Source organism: Empidonax traillii, unplaced genomic scaffold, assembly GCF_003031625.1.
Source record: "Empidonax traillii isolate 1590-97213 ecotype Southwest subspecies unplaced genomic scaffold, ASM303162v1 scaffold1889:size54788, whole genome shotgun sequence".
Taxonomy (NCBI): Eukaryota; Metazoa; Chordata; class Aves; order Passeriformes; family Tyrannidae; genus Empidonax; species Empidonax traillii.
Window position 1 is genome coordinate 10,244 of NW_020957082.1, and position 26,097 is coordinate 36,340.

Genomic DNA, 26,097 nt, shown 5'->3' on the forward strand with positions numbered 1-26,097 from the left:
GTCTGCTACAATGTTCAAAAGCAAGTCAATGTTCAAAACAGGCAAGCAGTTAAGATTTCTTCTGAATATCATCTTCTACTTGGGTTATGCCTAAATTAACACTTATGGGACACCAACAGGAAAGGTGGAAATGGAAGGGCAGGCACCGACTTCTCTGCTGGCCAGTGACAGGACCCAAGGGAATGGCATGAAGTTGTGTCAAGGAAGGTTTAGACTGGATATTAGGAAAAGTTTCCTCACCCAGAGGGTGGCTGGGTGCTGGAACAGGCTCCCCAGGCAAGTGGTCACAGCACCAAGCCTGACAGAGTTCAAGCAGCATTTGGGCAACATAGTCTGGGACACACAGTGTGATTCTGGTGGTTGTTCTGTGCAGGGCCAGGAGCTGGACTTGATGGTCCTTGTGGGTCCCTTCCTACTCAGGAAATTTTATAATTCAATAAATTCTGATTCAGCAAGGCAACTCAGCTTAGGGGCAGTGCACCAGCATATGCGTAACTATAAGCTTCAGTTCTACAGAAGCAAGCAAGAAAGTTAAGATTTTTCCTGGTGTAGACTTTGAGACTGACCTGACTTTTTGGGAGACCTTGGATCACTGACAACTGCACTTGACTTCACCAAGGGTTGTGCTCAGTGTCTACAAAGGACTTTTACTGAGATGTCTGACTTCAGATTAAACATATGTATTTGAAAATTTTCCCTGCCCTCCACAAAGTTATGAGAAATCATGCACTAAAGCTAAAAATAACTGGGAGCCTTTTCTGCTATTTATTCCGCAGAGACTAGCATGATAGCAATGCCTCAGTCTGAGGCATACTACTCTGCAGATTTTTGTCTTTTATTACAGTGCTTCAAGCTATTGCAGTCCAACCAGCCTTGGAGACCATACGAATAGTTTGCAAGTGTTTGTACTGTACAGTCCAGACCTTTTGATGTGTGGAAGTCTGTACTTGAGGACCTAACGTGGTCACTTTATATCTTACCTTCCTAGCTACATGAAAAACACCAATGGAAGTGGGAAAGTTTCCAAGAATGAAAGTTGCATGGTAGGCAGCCGATTTTGAGGGTTGGTTTAGATGGTTCAGATTAAGTGCTAATCCTCTCAGTATGTTTTAGCAAAACAATTATTACTGAAATCCTCATTATGATTCTGTGGTAGTTCATCTATGTATCTCCCAAGGATAACGCTGAGATTATTAACAATTAGGTGCTGGACATTTTGTAATTTAAAGGCTGTAACAGCTTTATAATTAAAATGCAAACACAGGAGTAAAATTTTATGTTGTTGAATTGTATGCACCTCGGACAGAATAAAGTTCCACACATTTTAAAGGGTTTGATGTAAAAGTAGCATTTAATTCCAGAAAATCCCTTAATTTGTTTTTGTGCTTGCACAGAATATAAGTTAAATATTTGAAAAAAGAGACAAACCACTTAAAACATTTGAAATTCTGCCTCCACCTTCTCCCTGACTCTGTGCCCTCCATAGCTGTTCTAATCAGCTATGTATCAACATGTCCTCTTACCCTTCTCTCTTCTCTGTCCCTCTCCCTGCATTCAGGCTCTATTCAATCTCATTATGCCTTCATTTAACATATTATTCACACAGAGTCCTTCATCTCTGTCTTCCCTGCTAAAGGCACATTTAACTCTGTAGACCAGAATCAGCACTCTGAAAACCCCTTAATGGAACACAGAACATTATAGAAAGGCCAAGTGCCACACGTTATGCAATAATTACCCATGTAGTTACTGCAATTATACACACCAATCCAGCATGGTGCATGAACCCATCTAGCACTAAAAAGAGGATGATGAACACTGTGGTCTAAGAAACAGGATCACTGCACATTTAACACAGCTGCACATTCACACATGGCCTGCTCTGTATTTATACTTCATAAACTGGTAAGAATGGAGGAGTAAGAGAGGAAGGAGCAAACCAGCAAATCCTAGTTTTTGTCAAAAAAACCCCAAATAAACAGGAAAAGCAGATAGCAAACTTGCAATAAAAGCTACCAACAGCAATTATAAAGCAGTCTGCTATGCTTTTATTAACAATCACCTCTCTTCAGTCAGTAACCTGTGCAGTTTGTCTATTCATCACCAATACCAGTATGCACTTTAGCAGGGCATGTTTTCTAGAGACATCACCCAGAGAACTGATTGAAGAGAAAGCCTTGACTGTTATTTAGAAAGGGTCCCATAACCTGTTTTATACACACATAAATGAGCCTCAACCAAAAAATTATGTGAAGCTTTACATATGAAACACTGAGTTTGACTCTAAATGAAGAAGGCACTAAATCTAAATCAGTGGAAAGAAAATATGCACCAAAATACCAAGCAATCTAGCAAACAGAAGTGGGTGGCATTCTCTTTTCTTTCTCTCCTACTTTTCTCTCCAGACCTACTCTAACACAAATCTTCAAACAAGCAGTGTGATCTGATAAAATATGGAGTGGGTTGCACAGCCAGGGCCATATTTGAGAAACACATAATTAGGATGGTATGCTGTCCCTGCAGGGAGCCCCAAATGCTGGTTTTTTCCTCTATTGTTATGGATTTCTTTGAAAGTGTGGAGACAGAACCCACAGGGGAGAAGTCATAACTGTCTTGGGGCAGAATGACAATTCTTTTTTAATTTCTTCAGCAAGAAGCAACACTGAACTGGATGGAGATGCAGCATTGCCTCGGGCATATTTCTTCCGATGTAGACAATGAATAATAGAAGAAAGATGATATGAACGACTAGTATTACTGCAATTCATTTTCAGTCACAATAAAGCTAGCTACAGAGTCTGGCAATGCTAACTTGCTGCTGGCAACATCATCCCTGCCTTCTTGGGATGAAGAAAGATCTGTAAGTGCATGCCTGATTGTCAAGTTCAAGATGGTGAAAGGAAAAAATTACACATAAGCTCCTAGAGCATCCTGTTGTGCACTCTATTCCATTATGCCCCAATTAAATAACAGAGTCCAAGGTATCAGCCATTTGCTTTAATTTCAGATGTAGGCAGAATCATGGCAGCACACCTCGCTAGATCTCTCAGTACTTGATTCTCAGTCTGATACAAGAAAAGCACGGCTGCAGGAGAAAGTCCATTTGCTGACTCTGTGTGCTTGATCCTACAAATGAATCTGATGTCCCTTAGCAGGAGCTGGGGAACAACATCTCTGAGAAGTCTCTGCTATTCACCACTGACTCTACTCCACCATTCATTCTTTGCTGAACTCTGTAAAAGGGCACTGAGGGCACTACATCAGAGACTAGGGCACTGAGGATTCACCCTCAAGTCCTGTACTTGAGGCAGCAAAACCTTCTGCCTCTACCAGAAGACTCATTTTATTAGAGTCTGCTTCATACTGCCTTGCAGTTCAGGCCATACCCCACACCAGCATGTGTACCCCAACTTCTCCTACCCTCTGAAACACCAGAAGCAGCTGGTCAGTTCAACACACAGATGCTACACACACAGGAAGCAAGAAGAGTCCTATGACAGAACTTTGCTTGGAAACAAGTGGGCAAGAGTCTTCTCACTTCTGCTAACAGAACCACACTAGGACACAGATTCCCCTCTCGGGGCCTAGTAATGCAACCATCAGCCTCTGCACCCTGCCACACCACAGTACACAAAGTCGCTCTTTCACGGTGGAGAAGTAAATTCTTGACAATGTTTGTGAAGTGCCCAACACAGTTCAGTTCCCACCCTGAAGGATACTGCCCTAAGCTACAGCAACATGCAATGACAACAAAGGCAGAGTTTACTTCTTCCATCTCTGCTGCCCTGGGACGTTTAAGGAGAAAACTTAAAGAACAACCAGTTTGTTCTTATGGTAGAAAGAGGTGACAAATACTGGCCTTTCAGCATAGGCTGCACTTTAAACCTCTCAGACCTCCAGAAACACACCACTTGTTCAAATACAAATATATCACACTATCACAAGCTATTGACCTACCTGAGCTTCTGTGGACAACACACCCAAATAGGAACAGAAAACGTCTGGTTATTATAATTAATTACTTACTGTACAAGACATAGGGCAAAAGCATGTCACTGATACCAGAACATAGGATCTTTTCAGCATGTCATTACTTCTGAGGCTGAAGTTCCTTTAGATTTGTCTGCCTCTAATTTATGATGAATCTCTGAACCCTTGCATTCAGTGTCAACAGATGATCACACATTACAGTAGTAATCACTAAAATTATATTACCTTACTCCACCTTTCACAGATGAAAATCAGCATGTGTATCCAGTTCTTATTTCAATAAACTCTGAAAGACACAAAAAGGACAAATTGTTTCTGACTGAATAGATCCAAATAAATAGGTCAGTAGTACAGGAAATTTTGGGGAGGGGAAAAGTAATAAAACACACTAAAAACTTGTAAAAATGCAGACTGTTAACATTTTATAACATAGCTTCATTTGAAATAGAATTCGAACTGTGCATCAGTTCTGAGGAAAGAGAACATAAGAAAAAAGTTGAAAGTGAAATTTCTGTTCTGCCTAAAACAGCTGTCACTATCCTAACATTTCACCCATGGACTGTTCTCAGCCCCCACGGTGACCTTAAGACATGATAATTATTTTGGAAGGGTACTGCTCCAAATTTTCAGTTTTACACTTTCTGAAATGATGCAAATGCTACGCTGCAACCCCACAGAACAGTGCTTTATAGGGGTAAATCAGGAACAGAGGGCACAAGGGCAGCTGGGGTGTTGAAAAGTGCCCACAACCTGCTGGGATGGAGAGTGAGGTGAGGTACACAGACAAAACCAGCACAGTGCTGTCCACATGGGGAAGGGTCCACAGGATGAATTATCTCTACCAACCTGGTCACTACAAAAGGAAATCCAGAAATAAAGTAACACGCAGTATAAAAAAAGGTGGCAGATCAGGATGTGAGAGCAAACTGGAGAGCTAAGTATGGATGAATCTGAAGAATAATTGGCTGGGCTCCAGGACAGTCCAAGACAGCAACCAGTTGAATTCACTAGCTCACCTTCTCAGGATTTTAACTTGAAGGTAAAAAAGAGACAGGTTTCCTCTAATGCAATCCTATTAAAGTTACTATCACCTGTTAGAGCCCAGACATCTGAGCCATACCTCAGATATATCACTTTTTAGATCTTCTTTTTTTTCTAATGCCATGAAACTGGAACCAGCAGCAACTTCGTTTCATGCTTCCAAAAATATTACAGAAAGAAAACAATTATTTATAAGTAATTACTTAACTGCAAACCCACGACAACAACTGACGCACCACACAAACTGGTCATTCAGTTTCACACCTCCACCTCTCTATTTACACTCAGAATTACAGAATAAAAACATTAACTCTGTGTTGGGGAGGTAGCAAATAACTCCATGGATCAAATTTTTTATCCTAAGGCCAAAACACAAACTTTTCAGCTAGTATGCTCTCCAGGGCAAGAGTAAGTATGATTTTCAACCTGAAATATCTGCCATTTTGCTTCAACAGAGCATGTTAGAAATCTGACTGTGGTACCACAAAACTGTGATAAAGCAACAGGTTCCTACATAGGGAGGATGTTTCTCTAGTAAAATGTCTAGATGAGGCAAACAGATAAATATATACAGTAAGATTAAGAAAGCTAAAGCTTTAATTCACAGAAAAATACACTGATAGTCAGAAGCAAAACACTCCTTAAACCATTAAATTCAGTGAAAATTTATACATGAAGCAGTGTTCAGATTTATGATGCAGTAATTAAAATGCAATTCATCAGTTTACAGTGCTGTGTGTAAATAACATCAGTTACACTGCTGTGTAAATAACTGGAAAACCAATACTGGAGAAGAACCGGGACTGAAGTACAAGAAAGAAGTTAAAAAGTACTATGACAAAACAACACACTACAGACTAAAAAGAACTTCCTCTACCATTTGGGAGTTCATCATTTGAGAAAAAACAAGAAGAAGATCTCCGTGCCACACAAGGCAGTCACAAAAGGGGCAGATACTGCATTAGAGTGTACCAGCCAATGTGCTCTTCTCACTACTAAAAGCAGCAATGAAACTAAGTCAGGAACACTGGCTACAATAAGCTAAACACTGTCCATCTCACACCATAACATGTGTAGAGAAAGGCTTAAGAGGACAACGAAGAGGTAGATTCTCTAAAAATTTGGTAAGCTCAGCAAAGTGGAAGCTGAGATGAGTTACAACTTGCTCTTCAGAGATACATGACAAGGGCTAAACACCAGAGAGATGAAAAAAGCGTTAAGATAAATAGGGTGTTAACAAAATAACAAACCTAACTGTAAGAATAGCAACTAAGCAAGCTAGTTTAGCCAAGTAAAAACTTATTTTCCATGTAATAGGAGCTTTATGACTGTTAAAACTAGACTCAACAACTCAAGAATCTCCATCCAGCCCCATCCTTCCTTGCACTCCTCAGTAAACCATTTAAAATTTCTTACAAAATTATACCTCTTCATAGAAGTGGCCTTTAAAGCAGCTCAAGTTTTGCTCTCTTTTCATTGCCCAAGGTGAAGGTAGAACAAACTTGAGGTTCATTTATATGATTGTCAGTTAAGATGAGAAGTTACAAAGCATTTTACTTCCTCTGGCTTTTGAAGAGTCCCTCAGTGAGGACAGAGACATCTGACATTATATGGAGCTCTTTTCAGGGTTAAATGTGATATGCAAATTTTTGGCAAAAAAGTCATATGCTATTTTAAATCACTATTATTTTGCTAAATTCAGTGCAGGTACATAAAGTCCCAATTTGATATCCTTTATAACTTTGACTGTATTTATTTAGTATAGGTTTTTGGGGTTTTTTTTCCATTCTAAAAGCAGGGCATGTACTGTGAAAGCTCCTAGACATCATGAAAGCTACTCACAAGGTAAGCTATTGCCAACCACAATCACAGCATCAAGGACCTGCTACACATTATAATCATGTAATATACCATACAACCATTTACCTTCGGGACATCTAAAATAAATACTTAAATCTGGTCAGTTATTATTCATTTTAATAAAAATTAAGAAATTAACATGGCAGAAATGATAAAGGAATCTAAAAACTCTATTTACAACACTATGACAAAAAATTACAAGTTCTATGGCCACAGGCAAATCTCTTTCAACTCTGTAGCTCAGTTCACATACCAGTAAAATAGGCAAAGTGTGACCTACTAACTACATTGAGTTTCTCTGCTGCCAAGTTATATTCATACCTTGCTCACTACCTTCAGGAAATCACACCCATTTTGCAGAACATTTGCAGTGAGATTAGTGATGTCTTTTGAAAGTGGCCCATCAGCAAGATTCTTAAAAAAATATTGCAACTTCTGCAGAGCAGGTAAAACCTACCTACTGATTACGTCTGCAAATTCTACCCTCCTGCACATGCCCTCCTGCTCTGCACCCCATTCTAAAAGCAACTTTGGTTCTTCAACTACATTTCTATATATTTTAATGGCACTCCAATTCTGGTGCCTGATCAAGAACCATCAAACTGCTAGTTTTAGCCATAACAACTAAACTGTAGTACCTGTCCAGGTAGTAGATGCCCAGAGACTCCAATGGCACTTGCATATGAGCGATTCTAACTGTGCACCAACTCAAGGCCCCCTTTCTCACCCTATATGGTAGAGTTTTTACATTACATTGTCCTGGAACAGCAGTAAAACCATTGCAGAGTTTGGTAATGCACTGCTGCAGACCACACTAAAGCACCATTTTGTTGACATGTCCTGCCTCTGGCCTTCTGCATTAAGAGACAATGACAGGAAAAAAAAGACTCTATTAAACACTGCAGCATGGTTTTGCTTATTTAAAACCATACAGAAATTATTTTGCAATCAACTGGTGACGGCAGTTTAAACCCTAAGTGCTCACTGCTGGATTTTAAAAGCCACTCAGATCCTTTACTGTAAGGAAATGGTATCTAGTGAGACTTTCTTTCCTCCCCAATCGCCTGTACTTGCAACAAGGGTTTCCACACAAATTAAGGAGAACACCTGTTCTCAATCAAATCTGCCACACCATTATTCCAAAACACTGCCGAAAATGAAGCTTGTGACACTATTTTCTGTGGAGAAACATCAAAGTGTTATAAAAAACAAACATAAAAATAACAGGGAGTATATATACTTCCACTGGAAATCCCTCACTTTCTCCTCCACCCTCCCTTCTTCCCTCTTTCTGACTCACTGGACAGCAGCTAAATCATTCCAAGAAGTAAGGAATGACTAATCCTTTTCCATCGAAATTAAATGTGGTGACAACATCTCTGAAGGGTACCTGCAACCCATGACACCAGGTTTGATTTTGTCTATTAGTTAAACACAGAAAAACAAAGCTACTTTGAGCCTAGCTTTGATAGCTTTTATCCAAGTACACTCCAACAGATGTGCTATTTCCATGAGAGCTGAGCCAACCTAAGCTATTGTCTCCCATTGCTTGTCCTCACTTTTCCCCTTCTCCTGTCTGTCAGCAAAATGGTATATGTTGGTATGTTGGTATGTTGGTATGACCTCAGCTTCTCAAAGAAAAAAAAAAAAAAAAAAAAAAAAAAGACAGAACTGAGATGGGGAAGGACTGTTCAGATTTGAGGAGCAAGAACCTCTGAAGCAGACAAGCAGTTGAGGATGAACCACACGACTGTAGAGCTGCAAACTAATAATGCTCAATCCAAGCAAGTGGTCAGGCCCGACGTAACTCAGAGCACATTTCCTGTAAACGTATTTTAAAGGCTCATGTTTTCAATAATCAGCCTACAAACCCAGGCAGCACGTTCTTTTTCTAGAACAAAATACCTATGACCCCTGCTACAAGTCACAAGCAGACAGAAAGCAGAATACAAGGTGTGTCGTTCTGTGCTCTGTCTGATCTTCTCCTTTGCCTTGTGGCAAATAAAATACAGAATTCCTAAAGTCTTCTACAAACTACATACGATTTGTGTTTGCAGAGCCATTGTACTGTCTACTCTTTTATATGGGTCTGAATCATGGGTCATTTACCGCCACCACTTGCAACTCTTAGAACACTTCCATCAGCGCTGCCTCCGTACAATCCTTAACATCCACTGGACTGACTATGTGTCCAGCACATCTATCCTTGAACAGGCAGCAGTCACGAGCATTGAGGCCATGCTGCTGAGAACTCAGCTGCATTGGGCAGGGCACATCTCCAGGATGCAGGACCATCGTCTCCCTAAGATCGTGCTTTATGGGGAACTTGCCACTGGCTGCCGCAAGAGAGGAGCCCCAAAGAGGAGATACAAGGACTGCCTGAAACAATTCCTCAGCCTTGGCCATATTGATCACCACCATTGGTCTACCCTGGCCTCCAATCGGGAGGCCTGGAGACACACCATCTATAACGCTGCTGCTGCTTTTGAGAACACACGCAGGATCACTCTCGAGGAGAAAAGACAACGCAGAAAGAATCGCATCCTGTCGATATCACCTGGGGAGTCTTTCTGCTGTGCCTTCTGCAACTGGACTTGCCTATCTCACATTGGCCTTTTTAGCCATCAGTGCGCTTGTAGCAAGCGTGGGTAGAATCCTTCTCAAATCTTCATTTGCTAAGCCTAGCCATGATGACGATTTCTTGAAGTTTTTCCTCATTCCCCATTTTGAAATAAGTCTCTGATTTTAAAGAACATAAACTCACTTTATTTTGACAAATTATCATTATGATCAATTTGGCAACTCTTTTGGCAGTACTAACTTACACAAGATGCTATCACCATTACATCCAAATATGCCTTATGCAAAAAGAGGTAATTTGCCTTGTCTTGATCTGACTTCCCCAGAATTATTTCAGGTTTCTTTGCATTATGTATGCAACTTGTACTTAAACAACATTAAAGTTTTATTTATTTTCGGCTCCAGGTTGTGAAGAAAGACAACACACATCTGCAACTACCACTGATTGCATCAGTGCTTTAACATTCCTAATGCTGGGATATGTTCCTGAATGAGTCACAACTTCTTGCTGGACAGAAACACAGGTACAATCTACCTTGCTCTGCACCTGATTTTCATGGAAAGAAAAGCACAGTACACAGCAATATCTCCCCAGGTTGAACAAATATAGAGTCAGAACCCACAGCATGCCTCAACATTAGGTCTGTTTCTCGCCACTGTCACGTACACACCTCCACAAGTCAGTCTAGATAAAGAGTGCAGTCCTACAAAATGGGAAGACAGGAAAAGAAGATTAAAAGAGACAGTCACAAGGTCAAACTGGTTTGAACAAGTGGATCCTGTATTTCATATTCTATTTTACATACTAAAGAGAACTGTGCTTTGATACTACAAGCAGTATCAATCCAATCACCTACTACCTGCTTATGCAGAAAAGATGAGGTTACAACCCAAGACCATGGTGCATCAACTTGAACAGTTTTTAATAGTGTTTACTTACAGTAAACTATGTCCAGTATCTAAAATTCTCACTCCCTTCTTTCATTCATCAGTGTCACAGTAAGACACGTTTTACTTAGCTACCAAATCTCCACATGCCTGTCTTTAACTCTTTTTATTGTGGGAGGCAATGTTTTCAGGCCAGATAATATTCCACTGTAAAATTAAGTATCCAAGTAGCAATGGCTGAAAATTACCTTCATGCAGTGTAACCAAACGATAATTTTCTGAGGTTGTTCAGTTTTACACAAATTGCCAAGATGTCATTGCCATTAGCAGGTGTTTTCTTTACTGCACTAACCTTGTAATGCAGACATATTTTATGAAATGCAACTTGAAAGCTGATGTAAATGGCAACATTGGGCACTCCAGCCATGAACAGTGCAGCACAGTACAGGGAAATCTAGGTAGCATTACTAATTTTTGCATATAAATATTCACAGATCTACTGTGAAGACGTTTTCTTGAGTCTCAGAAATATGAATCACAAAGGAATGGGGGGGGGGGAGTGCAAGTTGTAAGGAAGTTGGGAAAGGTGTCATACTTTCAAAAATAAATGCTGCAAATGATTGCATTTGCCATCGGCTACCAAAGCTCTCCCAAATGCCTATTTAACACATCCCTTCTAAGAAGCCTTTTAGATGTCTGCAAATATTGCTAGTGACAATACAGCACTGTGCCAAGAAGAAACAGCTCTTCCCATTTATCCTGGATGTCTTGCTCATGACAGTAAGGGGTATCAAAATCTTCACACAAATTTAGTCAAATTCTTGAGACATGTTCTTGTCTCCTCATCACAAATATAACACCATCTAAGCAGGACTTCACTGGTAAGTGTTCTGGTCTCCATTTGTCTTTCTGGAAAATTTTATGTAAAACTGCATTTTTAAGACACCAATATTTTAAGACACTGTTTTTTTTAAAGAGACAATTCTTTCACGTGTCAGATTTTTTTTTGGCCTCCAATAAAATCTTACCAGTGGCCCCGTGTTACATGTTTTGATTTTCCGTTAAATTAAAGGCTGAGATGTTTACATATCTGAAATACAAATCCCACAATGAGCACAGAAAAGAACATGTAGTTCTTCTTGAGCTATTAGGAAATACTTGCACCTCACAAAAAAGACAAAGCATTTACAAGGAAGTAAGAACTGAGACACCAGGGGTGTTGAAGCCAAGCCCCTCCCTTCCTCAGTTCACACACACAGATGCTGGCAGTCTCCCCTCACTTCCAAGCAAGCACAAAAGCAGCTGTTTCCTTCATGCTCTCCCTGTGCAAATGGAACTTTATCCTTCCATGTGCTCAACCATGTCCCCCCTCTCACTGCTCTCTATACCTTGAAGGTGCTCATCCCTTTCCATATTCCCATGCACTGAAATGATATGGTGTCTTCAAAAGGCAGTAATACTCATGAGCATTCGATTGCAAAAGATGCCAGTAAAAAGCAGGCAACAATAAAGGATGTCATTGCACCATATAGCAATAAATGTGACAAATTGACGTTGTGCCATGGGAGACAATTCCGACTGTATTTCATTCTGATCCCTCCAGCCATGGCTTTGTGGAGCTCATCAAAATAAGCCTATTGAGGCTCCTCCTGCAATGGTAGTGGTGGTTTCACTCCAGAGACCACCATCGAAGCATGGATTAAATGCTGTCAAACACAACTCCCTTCAATTCAACTCCCACTTCTTACTCAAATTTATAACATTGCCTACATCCTTAAGTGGATATTTCCAGTCAACATGTATTTTAGTAAAAGTGCTGTAGATAAATTGATTGTAAAAATTGTTGGTGAACATTCAGTAAAGATGGCAAAGCCCAGTGGGGTTTCTCACTGGAGCCTCTATAAGACACTACATCACTTCAAGACAAACTTACAACTAAAACTTCATTTAATTTGCTACTGCTCAGTAACAAGCAATACCCAGTGTTGGGAAAAAGCAAATTATATGATATATAAATTCTTAGGCTAATTTATAAATTCTAAAAATGACCAATCTGCAAACATAAGTACTCTCAAGTTACTTTCTGATATAAGACAACAAGGAATTTCTCTGAAATTCATATATTTGAGATCAAACTTGTCCTGGTTCCTTTCTATTCCCAAGCTGAACTGCAGAATTCAGAGGAGAGCAGTCAAGAGAATCCCATCTAATTCTCCATTAGTCTTTCTTTACGAAGTCCATTTCTGGTCTAGTTTGCAAGTCTGCCTCACTGCACATGTACCAGCAAAAGAGTAGCCGCTTTTCCATGCAACTTTTCTGCGTAAAATCACTGTCCTGTAGAAGGATCAATGTTTCTCATACCATGTTTTCATCAGAATCTACAAAGCAATGGGACAATGGTAAGAAATCTTTCTTATGTAGGCAAAACCACAAAGGCCACATTCTTCCTATTACTCACTACCTCCTGTTTACCAAAATTGAAAGTCATCCCCTTATCTAAGGAACAGAGAATAATTTGATGAACTTTTCCCAGACACCCACATTCGCGGGGTTTATGACAAGAAGACCTCACTCTAGCCAGCTTAGCTGCATGCATTTTTATGTCATGTATTTACAGCCACATTATTTAGTGACAGAAATATTTGTGACACAATCCTTTTCATACAAATCCTCCGTGCTGTCGTACAGAGCTCAAAGGAGCTCTTCTTGAAAGCTTTCCTGAAACAACAGAAGACACTGTCAGCATAGTATTATTTATTTCACATCCTTCTTCGTGCATGAAACGGATCAACATTTTACCATGTTGGTCCATATGTCCTCCAGAGAAACCCTCCCAGCTGCCTGACAGAAATAACATCGATGCCAGGGAAAAAATAAATCTTTTGCTTTGAAGTCAGACTATTAGTGTCTATATCTGAAATGAGACAGAAGAAATTTTTTATAGCAGTTCCTATTTTATGAACCTGGGACTTATAATACATTCACCCAGCACACACAAGAAACCTGATCAAGTTATTGGCTTTGTAGTACAATCCCGAATCTTGCAGTGCTGACTTCTTCTTTTTTTTTTTTTTTTAAAGCAGATTTGCTGCCCAAATAACCTGCAGAAATGAACATGCTCTGTTATTCACTTCTGCCTGTAGCTGCTTTGCCATCTGGCACTAGCAACTAATTATCTAAGAAGTAAATCTGAATTAAGGATCATGAACCTGCTCCTTTTAAATTGTGTTTCACCTGAGCACAGAAGGACAAATCACAGTTATGTGAGACATGAAACCTACCAATTCACTGCCATGTATTTAATTCAACACAGTAGAATCAGAGGTAGTCTGCTGCTTTAAAAGGCAAAGCAACAAACTGAAATGAAAACTGAGCTAATCCCAGATTTTTGGGTCCCTATAAAATACCAGGAGAATTCTGCACAGAAATAACATATCATCATAACCCTGCCTATAATCTCATTTAACCAGAGCAAAATGAACTATTCTAATCCTTACACTGGCTTTGACTCCAGAGCAGGGCAAGGAGACTACCGTCATGAAGGACTAGTCAAGCGGAAACTCAGACCCTGAAGGCAAATGAAAGGACCATCATTGCTATATTCAGAGTATAGGCTGTACCCTTCACTCTTTATTTAAACTAGCACATGCTTAATACACAAAGGTTTCAACAGACAAAAATTGAGACTGTGACTTTTTCTGTGTGATACAAGAGCTCATGCAATGCAATGAGGTGAGAGCCCCTCTAACAGTTTGGGCCTTCCAGGGCCAATAAGATGCATTCACTGCCTTTCTGTGTCCCCTCACTTGAACTGCTCCAGGATAAAGACAGGAGCTTTTCAGGACACAGTAGAAACAAAGATTTAACAGTTCTTGCCCCCTCCTCTTCAAAACCAGGCAATAAATCTAACCTATACAAGACTCCCGTTCTTCATAGAACAGGAAGAGGGACCACAGGGATGCCCTCTAGACACATACACATTTACAAGATCCCAAAAATAACTGAGGTAACCATTGTCATCTCTAGCAATTATTCAAACAAAAAAGAGTTCTCCAACAAACAAGATGGTTCAGAATTGCAAACAGTTCTATTCATACTGCTCATGTGCAAGGATTTTATTCCAGTATTACTTCAGTTTACGTGGGCTTATTTCTAACATGCAAAAATAGAAACAAAAACTTGAAAAATGAATCAACTCATACAAACTTTTTCCCTCCCTCCACTTCAAATTCCAATTTGAAAACAGAAATGCTGTTCTGTTCTATTCTGTAACAAGGATATACTACACAAACACTAATACACTGCTGTATTTTCATATACTGTAGTGTCCTTTTACAGGAAGTCCATGTCAAATAGCAAATTACTTTTTTTTTTTTTTTGGGAAAAGAATATAAATCCTTATTCAGGGCATGGACCACCTTTTTATCTGTGTAAAAGAGAGCATTTAACACAGCAGTGGTACGGTTTGGGTTGATCATTATCCTAAATTGTAATACAATCAGAAAAATCACCCACATTAAAGATGACTCACACAAGTTCATTTCAATTACAAGACTGGATTTCCCCTAAGTTCTTCACCAGCCATTTAGCAAGGTTAGTTATAAATCATTGCTGAAGTTGCTTTTGCGTAAAATAAGAGAGTAAGTGCTTCCCCTCATTAGAGGCCTCAGAGCTTCAAGATTTTTGTAGAAATGCTTTATTTATTTTCTCTATGCCACTCATTTCTCCACTTTCTACCCTCAGCAACAGCTGTGTTTCCTGCAGAGTCATTTCCGCCTGGTAATGGTAAGCAGAGGTAGAACAACATGCCCAAGGACGATGCCACTGTCCATTTTGAAACTTCTGTTCAAGGACTGAAAAAGCAGAACATCAGAGTTAATCCAGCAGTATTGCTTCCCAAGTGCCAGGAAGGCTGACGAAGGAGCTCAGAATAACAAAGTTAGGGCATGGCCACAATATAAGCCACAGAAAAAAAAAAAGCACCAGGTTTTACAAAGGAAAAAAAACAAAGGACAGCTGAACATCCCACTATGTTGTTTGTGACACAAGCAGCACAGAGGCAAAAGGGAAGAGCTAAATTACATGAGCTTTGCATCATTTAAGGCTTGCCTACATGGAAAAACTACCAAGGGAAGAGAATCATTAAACAGGTTATACCAGAGCACCTTAAGTGAGAATCAAAAAGGGGGCCTAAATTTCGGCAGGAAGTTCCAAAAACCTTTAGCGAGGGCAGAGATAACAAAACATGGCTCTGTAGAGCCATGCAGAGATGAGAAAGACATCCATGATATCCCACAGGCAAGGAAGAGAAATAGAGAACAGTAAGCTGGGATCTTCTGCTTGGCTTCCCAGAAAAGAAAGTCCAAGGAGATCATCAACTCTCACAGTTCAAGTCCTGTCAAAAGTACCTGTGAAATAATCCCCGGAGCTGCTGGCACTTGTTACCTTTGCAGCCTGATGCAAAGCCACCTTAAGGTAACAAAAACTAACTTTCAGAGTGCCTAGAGGGCAGGCTTTGACAAGACCTATTACACTTGCTATAAAGTTCCAGCATAGAAGGATTAAATGTATCTGGTTCCTTTGCACTTCAGGTAGATATGATCACTTCCCTGCACAAATCTCTCCTACCTTTGATATTTATGTTTTCAGTTGTAACTTGTTAATATATCCCAAGGAAGGCATATAATTATTGAGATAGTATCACAACAATCACTACTAAAATTGCCTTAGCTCTTCCCAGAAGCTCTCCAACTGTCTAGCTATCTTGCAAGACTGGACTTTTTGTTCTTTTTTTTCGGCTGATGTTCTACTTTCAGCTGACGTTCTTTTCCACTTAATGGCATTCCAGAGGCAGACAGAGGGACATAGCAGGTAGCATGAGAATGACATGAATCAGAGGGAGTTCTCTGTGGCAGGCAGCTCTTGCACAAAGAGTTTATGGACAAGTAGGAGGGAGAGGATGTCTTCAGGGTTGTGTTGACTCAGGGGCTGTCATCCTGCTTTTTGGATGTTAAGCATGTTCTTCAAATGTCTTTTTGAAACATGAACTGTTAATTATTTAACTGCACCCACAATGCATTAATAAAGAAATTACATAAACTTAACTGAATATAATTGAATTTTATTAAATTATTTCTTCTCTTTTGACATAATACAGGATTCGTATTTTAAATTCATTCATGATTAAAGGCAATCATGAAGGCAAACACAATTCCAACAGAATCTTAGAAAACAATAATTCAGATACAAATCAGTAGAAAAATTAAGACTGCAAAGACTGTTTTTTTTCTACTTGTTTGGATTTGGTAGGGGAAGAAAAGACTGCCATGTGCCAGAAGTTTGTTAGTGAACAATCCCCAAATCAACCCTAATATTGTGAAGACTAGCTTGCATTTATAATTCCGTAACATGAGAAATATTTTATATCAGAAACATAAATAATTAAAACTAGTTACCAAAATGTTGCTCTGGGAGATGAGCGGCCCCGAGTGCCATTGTTTGAAAAGCTTCTCTCACACTATAGTTTTCCAAGTTGGATGTCATAAGAAGTATAAAGATACCACAAATGCACTAACAAAGCTTACTTTACATTTTATAAAGAAACCTAATATATCTTAAAAGAGAAAGTAACACCAAATCTAGTTAATCATAGCGATAAAAACACTGTGTTTCAGCAAATGCTACAAATTAGCAAACAGAAGAATCTAAAGCATGCTGTCATTTTAAGTGCCCTTACTACAGCACCAATTTTTTTGAGATGAGAAGACAGTGGTCATTTTTATGTAAATTCTACAAGGAAATGAGTGATAGTTTTAAGTACCTGAAAGTAAGCTAGTAAATGAGTGGGTTTTGAAAATACCCTCATTCTCTCATTCTGAAAATAACACACAAGAGAACAGGCTCCCTTGTTACTAAAAGCAGCTGCCAAGCTCACTGTAACATGCACTTTGAAAGGACACTGCCTTCCAAATCCAAAATAAATGGGGGGGGAGAGGGGGAGGGAGTAAAAAAGGAAATTAAAAAGAAATTAGGATAAATCCACTATTGCAGTTCAAAAACAGAATCCCTAACTTATAAAATCTGTTGTGGAGAATACAGCAAAGGCTCAAGACTCAGTGAATTCTACATGAGGATAATAAGCAATACCAGTCAAAACTACATTAAAATTACAGCATCAGAGTGAATTAAATAGCAGTAAGACCACTACAAACAAATGTTATACCCACTCTGCATATGTCAACACGAACTAGAAAACTAGAATACGTCCCACTTTTTGCATATAACTAATTGTAAGAACAGCACATATATTTGTGTGTTTATATATATATATGGATATATATATACACATATATATATATGGGTTTTTAGTGGCACAAGATGAAAATTACCTCAATATCTGGAAGCATCATTTACAGTATTCGAAGAAACTGTTTACATCCAGGCACTGCATGGATCACATGCACAGTCTCAGCCTGACTGCTGAAGGCAAAACAACGCTGTGATTCTAAAGGTAAACAATTATCTGGCTACTTGTAATGCCACTTATTTTTATTCTAGTGACACAGAAATTCAGAAGTAGGCAAATGCAGCTTTATGCAAGAACTAGAGAACTGCAGCACTCTCCAAAGAACAGAGATCTGCTTTAAAAACTAATTGTTTCCCTTGCCCTACCACCTAGCAGCACAGTTTCTTCAAAAGAGGTCTTCTGTCCTTAACATGGCTGCCATGCCTTACATAACATCAATGAATGAGAATATAGTTATTTTGTTTCCTAGGACTCACGCTGCCTATTAGCCATATGATTCTCCATATGGCACAGCAAACAGTCGAGACAAAGCTTTGCAGTAACGCAGCTCCGAAGATCAGCATCCTCTGAGAATAACAGCAGCAGAAATTCAGACTTCACAGGCTCCAAATTCCCTTTTATGTATTTTTCTAGTAAATAAACCGGAATTCTTACCTTATGAAAACAACAGTAATAATAATGGTGCTCAGCAGAGCCTCCTGTCTTTCATCTGCGCTCGTAAAAAAAAATCTTGGTGCAACTGTCTGCTGCAGCAGGTAATCAATAATATAACCTGCTTCTTCTGTTGCCAGAGCTGCTCCATCTGAACGCTAGCTAACGTGAACACTGTCAGTGTGAGTCATACCAGTGACTCAGAGCAGATGCAGAGCTGCAGGAGGAGTTTAAGTTTCAAGGCTCCCTCTTGCTCTCTTGCTCCTGCTTTCTGTCGCACAGGCACTCGCTGTCTGCCTGTGTATCCGTGTGTGCCTACAGACTGCCCCAGCTTATTCTTTCAGCAGCAAGTTTGATTTCATCCTCTACATAACTGGAGGTGGGGGGAGGTTTGGTTTGGACTTTGTGGTTTTTTGTTTTTTGTTTTTTTTTTTTTTTTCCCCAGAATAGCAATTCTGTTTCTTTCTTCAGCACAAATATATTTATCATGAATGCAAAAGCTTGCTCTGCAAATCAAGTCAATACCGTGGTATGTGAGGTGATGTGCTATTACAAGATACTTGTGTGCTCACACCTCATATCAAGACTAAAAGAAGATCTAAAAAATCCCAGGAAAGATTCTAAAACAAAATTATTGAGTTTGGGCAATATCCATGTATTGTGACAACTTTATAGCAAAGTGTCTCTGATTTCATCAAGTGCTCTGGAGAGGGCAAATTTAGTCTCAAATACAGTGAGATGAAAGAACTGTAGGAAGAACTCTGTAGGAAGGGGTGCACATGAGCAGAAATCCTGTGTGGCTGACACCAGTTTAGCAGGGAGAAGAGCCTACAGGAAAAGAGAATAGCTACACTGGGTTTAGGGTTGAGTTCCAACAGCCTCCCCCACAGCTATGCATGTCACTAGGCACTGATCACCTAGTCAAAGAAGCATTCTGATTACCTATGTCGCAGGCCTGCCAGACTCCCCACCACAAAAACCTGAGAGCACGCATTACGAAGCCAAAGTTAGGCACTGAATGCTGGACAGTGCTGATATGCTATACTGTACTAATCACACGTATTTTTGAAAGGCACAGCAGCTGCAGTGTTGAACAGATCTAGACTTCCACACAGGTAGATGAAGCCCTCTACTACTGAGCCATCAGGTCAACCACATGGAAACAAATTATGGTGGGATGAATCAAGCACTGTCAAAAGAAGATGCTGGCCCAAGGAACAATGCCATTAAAATCCACAGACCTGATTAACAGTCATTCATATAAAGATCCCAGACAGTTTGGGAAAAAAACACTTGGTTTATGTCAAAGCATTTACAGCAGAACATCTTTCCTCATACTTAGCAAATATCCAGTTGGCTATCACCCAGATAAACAGATTTGTTTGAGATTTCTCATGCAAAGGCTAATATCAAAGCATGACTTTCATGGTTCTGTGGGGTTTCTTTCATTTTAAAGAACTCCTTCTTTTGCAAAGCCCAATCACATGAAAAGTATGCCAGCTCAACATAAGTACATGCACAGCACTCTTTAGTACTGAATCTGGTTGGTAAAACCACTGAACAAACTTCGTACTATTGATGGTGAATGTTTACTTCATGTATCTCAAAGCAGCCAAGAACACTGCCTTGGCAGGGATCAAGAGATGAGAAGGAATCAAGCTGAGCAAAACAATCCTTGAAGCATGGTCATAGAGATAATATAAACAAGGGGGATAAAAAGTAGTTGGTATCTGTGAAGGTACACTGAATTAAACTCTTTCCCCTAAAAACACTAGCATTCTATCACTTGGAAAATCTTCTGTTGAATCCCATCCTTTTCCCCAGTTTACTAATGACACTGAATCTTTGCTCCTGTCAAGGTTTCAAGGCTTTATTTTTGTGTTTTAAATGCATGAATAGGCAGTAGAATGCTAAAAACCACAGCATGCCAGAGAAAAAACCCCAAAACACAAAAAACACAACAGCAGCAACAAAAAAACAAACCAAGACCCCTAAGAATTTAAACAGGAAAACTAACAGCAAGGCCATGGTCCAAATGGCTGCTGTTACACAGCCAGGGAAGACAAAACGGAAGACAAAATTGGATCATACTTCAAATGTCTGGGGATTCGGAGGATGGGGTTTTTTTTCCTTTTAGGTGTGTGCAGTTGTGGGGTTTGTCCGGTTCAATATGTATGGCATGCCATTGTATATCTACATTCAATTTTGTGCTGCTGTCCATTTAAGAGCACAGATGTGCGTGACAGCTGACTCAAAGAAAAGAGCTGTTAAAGGCCTCAAACTGATAAAACACACCAAAAGTGAGCACGCGCTGGGTAAAATGCACATACTTGCCTTACCTGCAAATGACCCCATCTACAAATCAGAAGTGATTTAGCTGCTGTAGGTAGCAGTTTCCCGTTGCCTACTTGATCGGTCTTCTTTGCTGGGCCTTCTGCAGTTGAAATGGTTTGGACTGTGGGTTAAAGAGTGGGAAAATCTGAAGCTTCTTACCCCAACATAGGTAAATGTACATGGATGTGGGATGAAATCTTGAACAGAAATTTAGTACAGCTTTCTAAACGAACCACTACTGCAAGAGGCTCTGCTTTAAGAGGCAGTGTAGACTATTATACACTCTTTAGGGACTACATATAGTTTTTCCCTTTTATCCTTTAGGAAATAGGAAAGGCTTTTCTATAGTACCTATTCAAAATGGTACTAGACTCAAGAACCTTGTTCCTCCTCGTCATCTTCCTGTCTCTAGGAATTTGTTTGGAAATTTTTTTAGAAGTCATCATTAAGCCAGCAATGGTGGAAATGGTTTCCCACAGCCTATTGCAGGCTGTCAGATTTCTTATTAACCCAGTTTCTCATGAAAGCTCATCGTCCAGATTGTCGTTACTGAGAACACCAACCTCTACCCTCATTCTTGAGCCACCTTCTTCTTAGCTTGTAATGTCTTGGGGAGGGAAGGGAATGGAAAAAATAGAAAAAGCATTCATTTCCTTCAAGGGCAGAGGTGGCTCCCAATGCAGAAAGTAAGAGAAGCAGACTGAGGACCGCTGCCAGTATCCTCCTTCTGCCCTCACCATCCTAGCCTTCCAGTCATCTTTCCAACAGCTACATTCTCTGCTGCAACCTAATGTTTTGTAGTCTTCTTTTTCTGAGCCCTGTGGAAAACTGGAATTTCAGATACTAATTTTTGAGGAGCACTGACACACATTTTCAAAACAAAAAGTAGAGCTAATTTCCTGGACAGACTCACATTCTCTTTACTGTTGATATGGGCATTACAGTTACTTCCAAACGTCCTCAAAAGGAAGCATCCATGTATGGAGGTGAGCACTATGCACACGCGAGAAGAGAAGACACCCACTCCAGGAGCACGTATTTTGAAAATACATACAGAGAAAAAGTTGAGAAGATAAATATTTTTTGCATTATCTTACAAACACAGCTAACTGACTTGAGAGATGTCCACAGCAAAACTAAATTCAGAAACTAGATTTCAGTGTCTTGCTCACCTAATCATCAGACTTCCCTTTCGGTGCATCCCAGTGGTAGGTTCCTTTCTTCCAGATAATTACCTTTTGTGGGTATTTTGATATGCTATGACAACAGCATTGTTTGCTTCTCAGGAAAATTCAGACTCCTACTGGGAAAAGCATCAGAACAAGAATCTTTATCCTGCATAGACAGTGAACAGAGGAAGCCACACATGAAAGCAGAGCTTTAATGATTAGGTATGGGAGGAGGGAAGAGGATGCACTTACTCCTCAGAGTTATCTGAAGGTTTCTGAAAATAAATAGCAAGACACAGTGCAGCAGCTTAACTTTTACCATCACTACATCATCCATCGATGTCTTGGTAGCATCCTACACCCCTCTAAAAACCAGTTAGTAAAGCAACCCTTAAGTAACACACTGCATGCAGATCTCAGAAGGAAGTAGTTCCTGCACATCCAGTGAAAATGCAAAAGACAAATGCCCAGTTCCTCTTTATGGTCTGTTCTCAGCGGATGAAACAACAGACACTGAGAGACTAAGATCAAAGAAATCAGCCCAAAAAAGAGAAGGACAATGTGTATCTCATAGCAACAAAGATGTACTGACCATATGAGACTGTTTTACAGACACTGCTGTGGCTCCTGCATTTGAGATTTGCTGCATGTGAAAGCTTGTTTGGGTAAGAAGGACTCCCCAGATTGCACTTGATGTCAGCATAGTGTCAGCTGATCTTTTGGCAGCCAGCCTGCTCACATCTATCCACTTCTGCTCTCTTTTTAAGGCTAACATCTGCCCATGTTTTGCACTGACAGAAAAGGTCAGCAAGACCCTAATGACACATTAAACCTGATAATCAGATGCACCATTTGCAACTACCATGTGTGCGGTCTCATTTCCCTTATATTCAGAGCTCTGCTTTTTCCTGCTTTTACCCAATACAGTGCAAGTACAGAATTATCTGTAATCTCCAGTCTTACATATACACCACAGAGTTCAGCTTGGATATCAGAAAACATGTCAGAAAATACCTGGTCTCCCTAGGCTTCCAAGAAAATGAAAATTTGTTCTATCAACATAGACACAAGTTTTCCGAATCCAAACAATCTTTATTTTTCTCTACGATGCACAACTACCTCTCTGTTACAAACCAGCATGCCCCATTTTCTGCACTCACACAATTGTTTCAATTGAATATTGACCTGTGAATCCTAACAAAAGAGACACCCAGACCCGGGCATAAACTCATTTTGAGGCAAACATGTTACTGTCTGACTTATCACAGATCCTCACATTGTCTAACAAAATTATATACTCTGATGAGTATTCTCTACATCCACTCATTTTGCTCATTCAATACACTCTATACATTTTCAGACTGAAGATTTTCCTCTTGTCTTCACAATACAGGACTTGCAGAGCTCATCCTGGCTATCTATGACTGGTAAGTTCTTCAAATGCCCCAGAAAGAACAATTGTCAATGCTGGAGGAAGTCGATGCAAAGACTTATTGTTTTCCCAGTACCATCTGCTGCACTGGGTAAACCAAATCAAAAAACAGTAAAGCTGAATGCAAAGCTGGACACTTGATGACTATTCTGCAGCATTTCTTATAAAATTTATTCCTCATTTACATGAAGAAAGAGCAGCTGTACTATGAGATTTCTGTTTGCACAACAGATTTCTAGTGCTTTGTTCTTATCTTCTCAATTCATCCATACCCTTTTGCAAGTTAACCAGTCCCTATTTTCAGCAGGGAAATCATCTTCCAATATGTTCCTTATTAGTAAGGCCATGAAAAGGAACTGCCTATCTAGACATATTTAGGGGCCTCATTCTCTTATTCCTATTTTTGGCATTCTTCGCCTTTGCCATGCAAAAGAAAAGTCCCTTTGTTAGTACAGTGTATTAGAGCACTTCACAAAATGCTAAAAGGGTCCCAACTGTACGTTGATCAGCAAAAGATCTAATAAATAGGAAGGCCATGGTTAAACCATTTTTCTTCTCTCTCAAAATTCTTTATTTCTTCTTTCAAAATACATTATGTAACAATCCAGTCAGAAAGAGTTATTAGCAAGCTCACAACTTTTAAGTTTCTATGTATTTATGGTGCACTGCAAATTACTTCCCAGATTAATGGCACCAAATAATCAATGGGACCACTCAAAGACTAAGGTACTGTACATGCTGCGTTGTGTATCCAGTGGGAGCCCAAGGTGGAAAAGCTTATTAAATGTCTTGATAATGGAAGTATTTCTTTCATGATTAATCTAAATTTTGACATTCAGAACTTAATTGACTTCAGATCATTTGGGATTTTTCCTAAAATTAGGTCAGAGAAAAAGCTGACTAGGAGTAGCACTTTGGTGTTTCTAAGGGGATTTCAAAAAATCTTAATGTCAAAGGCTATACGTCTTATTCTAAGAACAGTCAACTGCAAAGCAGCAAACCTACAGAGGTAGTAAAATAATATAAATAATAATGATTAAAAAAAATTCAGAATCCTCTTATTAAATAAATGTTTTGGTTTTTTTTTTTCTGACATAAAAACACAGACCACCCCCAAAAGACCCACTAGTTCTGACATCTTCCATGCATTTGTTGGAAGACCAGGTGATATATCAGTGCTGTGATGAGTTGCTTTGTTGTTTGGGGTTTTTTTTCAATCAGTTTCTTCTGGTTTTGTATAATCCATAAGTATGTACTGATATATTGCTATATGTATTTTTAGATAATTTTCACTTTCTAGTGTGGTAAAAGGTCTCATTGCTTAGGATGTCTTCGTGCCTAAAGTGAAACCAGAGATTACAGATGTTTGCATCATACAGTGTTTTTGGAAAGGACTTTGAGTCTTTGAATTTTAAGGGAATTAGACTGGGCAGGTAATAATTGAAGACACTGCATAATTTGTTTACTAGGTTTAAGGCATTAGAGTCTCACTGACCTCTAACAATGTTTATGTCTGTATTAGAAGCATGATCAGCATTAAGGTATTATAATTAAATGAAAAACAATGGTAACTGTGCTACTTAAAGGTATTTTTTTCATATCTATATTCTATGATTCTACAAAGCCTTTATCTGCTCAGTTTCCCATCAAATGTATGGCGTGCATTCATTCTGCCCTTGAACAGTTCCATATAAGTCACCATACAATTCCAGCTATGCAGAAGTGATATGCACAGCTGTTAAGTTTACTGACATCATCTTTTCATAATATAAAGGCAATAAAACATATATTTCATATTAACCTGGTCTCCCCTACTTCCAGCTTCTTCTGTTTCTGTCTGTGATGTGTTTCAGCTGTTTGGAATTGATGGCTACTCCTGCAGCTGCCTGATGAGGTTCACAGTGGTCACAGCCCACAAGTCCTGCCACCCTGCACCTCTGTGAGCTGTAGCTGTCCTTTCCAGTCTCATCTGGGCCAGAGACCCAAGGCTTCCTTCTCACTGAGATTAGTCTGGAGAAAAGCACAGGTGTGCTGGCATACATTTTGCACCTGAGACAGAGTCAGGATAGAGAAAAAGAATGGACCCAGAGATCAGGGAAACAACAGGCCATGTTATCCTCACTACCTGTTCTCCCAATCATCTCACAGTTTTTAACCCAAAACAGAGGAAGGCAAGTATTCCTTCCCACAGCTCATCCATTTTGGTTTCTTGGCAGGGAGGAGTAGGTCTGGATGGTTGTGCTTTGTTGTTTTGGTTTCTTTCAAATGGAAGAATGAAGGAGACTGAGGCTCAGAAGCACAAGTTCCTAGGTCCCACCTCGCTCAGTTTGTAACGATTTTATTCATTACTTGCCTGACATCATGCAAAAAGTCTTGGGAATTAAATCTTAATCTCTAACTAATGCATTAAATATTGGACAAGCTTTCTTTCAAGGTATTACTACATAATTCTGGGATAATGCTTAGTTTTGGAAGGAAGATATCCATTTATCTCCTATCCAAATCTTGAGGTTGACTCTAGTCAATATAGAACTCTTCAAAGAACTATTCATTAAATGACAGTCACATTCACAGAAAGCTGCACTCTGAACTATATTCTTTTGCAGGCTGAGGATTTCAAAAATTTGTGAAATTATTTTAGAGATAAAAAAGACTTAAAGAAGACCTGGCTATAAATACAAAACCACCAATACAAGCATAAGTGATCAAGAGCCATAAAGACAGGTAGTATAAAAATACTTCAGTGATTGTTATAATCCAAAATAGCATTAATTTTATGTTAATTGCTCTAGGGAAAACCAATTCTAATAACCCTCCATGAAAGGCCTTCTGAAATAGAACACACT

General features: G+C 39.5%; 1 long non-coding RNA gene across 1 annotated transcript in view; it reads right to left on the reverse strand.

The window, feature by feature from the left end:
• Positions 1-566: 566 nt before the first annotated feature.
• Positions 567-26,097, reverse strand: part of LOC114071194 — a 31,341-nt gene continuing 5,810 nt past the window's right edge. The window contains exons 2-3 of the long non-coding RNA XR_003574011.1: positions 4,216-4,276; positions 567-634 (exon numbers count right to left, since the gene is read on the reverse strand). This is a non-coding gene — a long non-coding RNA (uncharacterized LOC114071194). The remainder of the gene's footprint in view (positions 635-4,215; positions 4,277-26,097) is intronic.